The following is a 6,021-nucleotide window of genomic DNA, read 5'->3' as shown; positions in this document are numbered from 1 at the left end:
TAATTACACCACACCTTTCCAATTACTTTATTTTGATGCTAAATTTTAAAGTACACCAAAATCAGTTTTCACTTTACTCCGAAAAGTGTATACATTGCACGAAATTTTTATGTGTGTACATTAAACTGGGTCGATTTATTAACCGATATCGCGCCATCGATTTTTCGATAGGATTTGGGCTCAGGAAAAAAGTTTCACTACGCATACACAAAAAAATAATTTTGGAGCCTGCGAAATTTCATTTTTTTTTTTTGTTTTTTTCGACTTTGATTTTTAAGGTTTTTTTTATGATCTACTAAAAATATTTTCATTTGATTGTAAATTTTTCATGTATACCCTGTCCGACCCAAAAATGTCCGCTAAAAACGTTGGCGATAACAGTTTTTTGAAAAAAAAAAAAAAATATACATATGAAAGATATTAAAAATTTTTTTAGTAGGTCATGAAAAAACCTTAAAAATCAAAGTCGAAAAAAAGTCAAAAAAATGAAATTTCGCAGGCTCGAAAATTATTTTTTTGGGTATGCGTAGTGGAACTTTTTTTCCTGAGCCCTAATCCTATCGAATAATTACATTAAAGTACATCCCGCCTTAATCAGATGGATCGGCTGCATGTTAAGTTGCAGGGAGATACCACACAATGGAGATTGTACGAGGCCACGAAATCAGTAGACAGGGGAACGCCGCAGGGAGGGGTGCTATCACCTCTGCTGTGGACGCTGGTCATCAACCAACTGCTCAGGCGATTCGATGAGGGACCCGTAAAACTAACAGCTTACGCAGATGATGTTGTCATAAGTGGAAAGTGCCTTCCAACGACTAGTTCTTTGATGGATCGGGCGCTTCGGGATATTCATATCTGGGCATCTAATGTCGGGTTGCAAGTCAATGCAGAGAATACGGATATGTTCTTGTTTACAAAGAGGTACAAGGTCCCAAATTGGGCCAAGCCTAAGTTAGGAGGGGTGACCTTAAAGGAGAAACCTTGCACACAATTTCTAGGAATCATCCTAGACAATAAGCTGTCATGGAAGCTCAACGTGGATGAGAGGGTGAAGAAGGCCTCAACGGCACTCTATGCATGGGAAAGAATGCTGGGGTGTACGTGGGGATTATCGCCCTCTCTTTCTCATTTGGTTTTTACAGCGATTGTAAGCCCTATTCTATACTATGGCGTTCTTGTTTGGTGGAAAGCCACACAAAAAACAACATACCTCAAAAAATTAGAGGGGGTATGCAGACTCTCGATGCTTAGCATTACGGGAGCCCTGAAAACAACCCCGATGGCTGCACTGTATGCCATTCTGTACATCCCACCTGTAGACCTGGTAGAAAAGAACAAAGCGTTAACGACCGCAACCAGGCTCGGTGCTTCGGGGCAGCATGAGCGCCGACCATATGGCCATAGTAGTATAGCGTCATCAATCACAAGATGAACAGACTACCTCATTCTCTATCTGCGCTTCAAGGGAGATCTTAAGGCCACAATAGAGGTGGACGGTTGGCGCAAGGGCGCGAAAATGGCGGACGAGGCGATACATGTGTACACAGATGGTTCCAAAGTAGTGGAAGGAGTAGGGTCTGCGGTATACTGTGCTGATCCGGAAATAAGCAGATCCTACAGGCTGCCGGATTATTGTAGCGTTTTCCAAGCGGAAATATTAGTCGTAACCAAAGCAGTAGAAACCCTGGAAGAGAATAGCTTAAGCTGCAACCATGTTAACTTTTATATTGACAGTCAAGCAGCAATTAAGGTAATAATCTCGCATAGCACAGCATCTAAATGCTTGTTAGAGTGTAAGCAGTCTCTGGAGCAGGCATGCTTAACCAACGAACCGATATCATTTCGTTACGATAATTAACGTTAATAAACGAAACAAAGTAATTTCGTTTCGTTTATTAACGTTAAGAACGTCAAATTAACGAAATGATTTTGTTTCGTTTTCTGCCCTATCAAAACGAAATCAAATCGTTTATGTTGATTATTAATTTCAAACTATGCTGGCAAAGCTGACTGATGGCGGAGTCATTAAAGGTGAAAGCATTAGCCAAGCTGATTGCAACTTTTCTCATCAATTTTGACAGTACTAACATTTCTCAGAGTATTTTTGACATTACCACCAACGAATTACACAAACAAATTACATGTAGTTTGTGTGTGTATGTCCGCTCGCTGTTACCACCTTACGGCTTCACCATGGCTATAGCATTGCCAGCACAATTCAAACATAAAATATCACGTTTTTGTTAACGTTTTTAACGTTAACGGAAGCTTTTCGTTTCGGTTAAAAACGAGAAACAATTTATTTTGATAATTTCTTTATCGATAATATTTCGAAGTGTTTCAACAGAAACGGTGGAAATTTTTTGATAAACGATTAGCTTAACGTTAAGGTGCATCGCTGCTCTGGAGAGAATCGGTACAGGGAGAAGCATACATCTATATTGGATCCCAAGGCATATGGGAATAGATGGGAATGAAAAAGCGGACGAACCAGCTAAAAACGGCGCATCCCTTGAAGCTTGCTCCGTAGACGTCCCAATTAGACTGGGCGAGATTAAGCGAAGGCGAGAGGTGCACATGATCGACCAAGCGGGAAAGGCGTGGGTTCAAGCGCGGGCCTGTAAAGTGTCGAAGATTATGTGTAGGTCTTAAAAAGAGAGGACTGTAGACTCATGACGGGTATTCTGACTAGACACTGCCTTCTGGCGTCACATGCCTTTAAATTAGGCTTGGTCAGTGATAGCAGATGTAGGAAGTGCGGGTTGGAGGAGAAAACGATCCAGCACGTTCTGTGCTCGTGCCTTGCACTTGCCAGGCTAAGACTCCAGCTATTAGGAGTGATACAGCTGTCAGATCTAGAAGCAGCTAGTGGCTTAAGTCCTAGGAAGCTTCTATTATTTGCCAAGAGGACGGAGTTATTTTATAACTAGGTCCTGGTTTTTGAGAGGGGTTTTCAGTTTGGTCGTTAAAACAAACTTCTGGTAACACTACGGACTCAATCAGTCTATGTGAGGTCCTCATGGACCGGCCAGTTCAACCTAACCTAATCCTATCGAAAATCGATGGCGCTATATCGGTTAACTTTCGTCCATACAAATCGACCCACCCTAGTGTACATATATATATACACTTGCGTGATGAAAACGGTCTTAGGTCATTACAGTATCCCATTTAAAGTTGAACCAGTGTGAATCGTATTTCTCAAGGTGGGTCGCGTTTTTCTTTTGCAATAGAAGTTGATTGATCACGAATTATGGCGTTCTTTGGGTGTGGGCTGGGAAAATAATTTACCGATTTTTTGTGAAGAGTTAATCAGTAGTTTGCTTTATTGTCCCTTCTAGTTATAACATAGCCGAAACTGTCTATTTAGCATTACATTTTACTCTTTGTCATTAAGTCTATGTGCCCATGGATGTCATCTGATCTCATGCATTTGAAAGCTTTCGCCTTCTTGATGGCTTCCTAAATTTCTGTGCTGATGATAATAAGGGTTGCGTCTTTACTTTTCTCTTTGCACCTACTGGGCTCGCGCTTCACCCTCTCTGCCAAATGAAGCAAAATAAATTTACAGTGATGCCTTTTGGACTTTGTAATGCACCAGCTAGTTTTGAGAGACTCATGGGCCAGGTACTGAAAGGACTACATTGGAAAACATGCTTGGTGTACCTGGACAACATCATCGCATTGGGCAAGTACTTTGATGAACATCTTAAGAACTTGGAGGAAGTTTTCCAGAGAATAGCTGGCGCTGGTCTGAAGTTACGTCCCAAAAAGTGTGCGCTGTTTAAAAAGGAAGTAAATTATTTGGGTCACAAGGTAACGACAGAGGGCATCTGCACTGCGAACGAAAAGATAGAGGCTGTAAAGGATTGGCCAAGACCACAGAACCTACATGAATTGAGAAGTTTCCTTGGGCTGTGCACATATTACCGCCGATTTGTACCAAATTTTTCCAGCGTAGCCCATAGCCTCCATGAGCTTACAAGAAAAAATAAAGCTTTTGAATGGAAGAAGGAGCAAGAAGTGGCTTTCCAAACATTGAAGGAGCGTTTATGCACTGCCCCAATGTTAGCATATCCGATTCCAGGAGCAACATTTATTCTAGATACAGATGCGAGTGGATATGCTATAAGAGGCGTTTTGTCACAACTGGTCGATGGACAGGAGAAGGTAGTTGCATATTACAGCCGTTCAATTGGAAAACCAGAAAGGAACTACTGCGTTACACGGAGAGAGCTGTTGGCATTGGTAGAGTGCATTAAACATTTTCACAAATACCTCTACGGCCAGCGATTCCGCGTCAGGACAGATCACGCAGCGTTGAAATGGCTTCTGCAGTTCCGTTATCCAGAAGGACAATTGGCACGGTGGATCGAGCGGCTACAATGCTATGACTTTTCCATTGAGCATTGGAAAGGTAGTACCCATGGGAATGCCGATGCAATGTCACGAAGACCATGTAGTTTGGAATGCAAGCACTGTTCAAAGGCCGAGGTTAAAGAAGACATTATAGATGTCCGGCTAATGACTATAACGTGTGCGGATGAATGGGGCAAGGAAAAACTAAGGAAGTGTCAGCTAGAAGATACAGATCTGTCACATGTTATGCAAGGGCTCGAACGAAACGAAAGACCAAATAGAGAGGACATGTCAGCAAAGAGTCCCATTGCGAAGTCATATTGGGCATAGTGGAACAGTTTAGAATTGATATCCGGTTGCTTGCATCGAGTATGGGAGAGTGAGGATGGTCAATGCAAGAAGAAACTGATAGTTGTTCCCAGAAAGAGGATTCCTGACGTGCTCAGCGAGTTGCATAATGGTCTAAGCGGAGGTCATCTTGGAATCACGAAGACGCTCGAGAAGATTAAACAGAGATTCTATTGGGTTGGTTGCCGTCAGTCGGTCACTGAACTGCGAGGTTTGCAGCAGAGCGAAAGTGCCCAAAACCCGAAGTCATGGCCAGATGAAGCAATATAACTCAGGTGCGCCATTTGAAAGGATCGCTATGAATGTCGCAGGTCCATTTCCTACTAGCAACTGCGGAAGCAAATATGTACTGGTGGTTATGGATTATTTCAGCAAATGGCCAGAGGTATACCCAATCCCAAATCAGGAAGCAGAAACAGTAGCAGAAGTGTTTATAAACAATTGGGTTGCAAGGTATGGTGTACCAATAGAGTTACATTCTGACCAAGGCAGGAATTTCGAATCAGCTGTGTTCCAGGAAATGTATAAATCATTCGGCATTCGAAAAACACGGACAACTGCATTGCATCCTCAGTCAGATGGTATGGTGGAACGTTTCAATAGAACCTTGGATGAGCATTTAAGGAAAGTAGTAGACAAGTACCATAAGGAGTGGGATACCCGCATACCATTATACTTGATGGCTTACCGCAGTGCATGAGACAAGGGGCCAAACCCCTGCAAAAGTAATTTTTGGCAATGACCTTCAATTTCCAGCTGATTTGAAGTTTGGGATAGATGCCGATGCGGAGAGAAATGTCAAGAAATCCACTGGTGTCTTGGAAGAAGAGCTGAGAGAGATACACGATCTTGTAAGACAACGAGCAAAGATTATGAGTGACAAGATGAAAGCCCGATACGATAAAGAAATTAATTCGGAAGGTTTTCAGGAAGGAGATTTGGTGCTGTTATACAACCCACAACGAAAAGAAGGTTTGTATCCGAAATTGCAGTATAATTGGGAAGGCCCATACAAAGTTATAAAACGGATCAACGATGTAGTGTACCGCATACAAACCATTGGCAAACCACGAACCAAAATGAAAGTGGTTCATTTGGAAACGCTGGCAGCGTTTATATCGAGAGATTTGTCTGATCGGGACGATCAGACTTAGGTGGAGGGCAGTGTTACGAATATTAGCAACACTAAGGGGTTCTGTCATCCCTAAGCCGACGCTAAACCGTGATATCATGCACATCCATAAATCAATCATTATGTATCTACATAAATGAATCAATAATTATGTCTACACATATGTACGTACACGCAGC

The 6,021-nt window shown here is 42.2% G+C and overlaps 1 protein-coding gene across 6 annotated transcripts in view; it reads right to left on the bottom strand.

Annotated features, from left to right (window-relative positions):
* The window catches only part of Tusp (WD40 superfamily protein Tusp), a 132,944-nt gene that overhangs the window by 81,222 nt on the left and 45,701 nt on the right, over nucleotides 1-6,021 (bottom strand). The window lies entirely within an intron of this gene.

Source organism: Eurosta solidaginis, chromosome 1, assembly GCF_040869045.1.
Source record: "Eurosta solidaginis isolate ZX-2024a chromosome 1, ASM4086904v1, whole genome shotgun sequence".
NCBI lineage: Eukaryota > Metazoa > Arthropoda > Insecta > Diptera > Tephritidae > Eurosta > Eurosta solidaginis.
The sequence above is the reverse complement of the archived record's forward strand: the minus strand, read 5'-3'. Positions and strand labels throughout refer to the sequence as shown.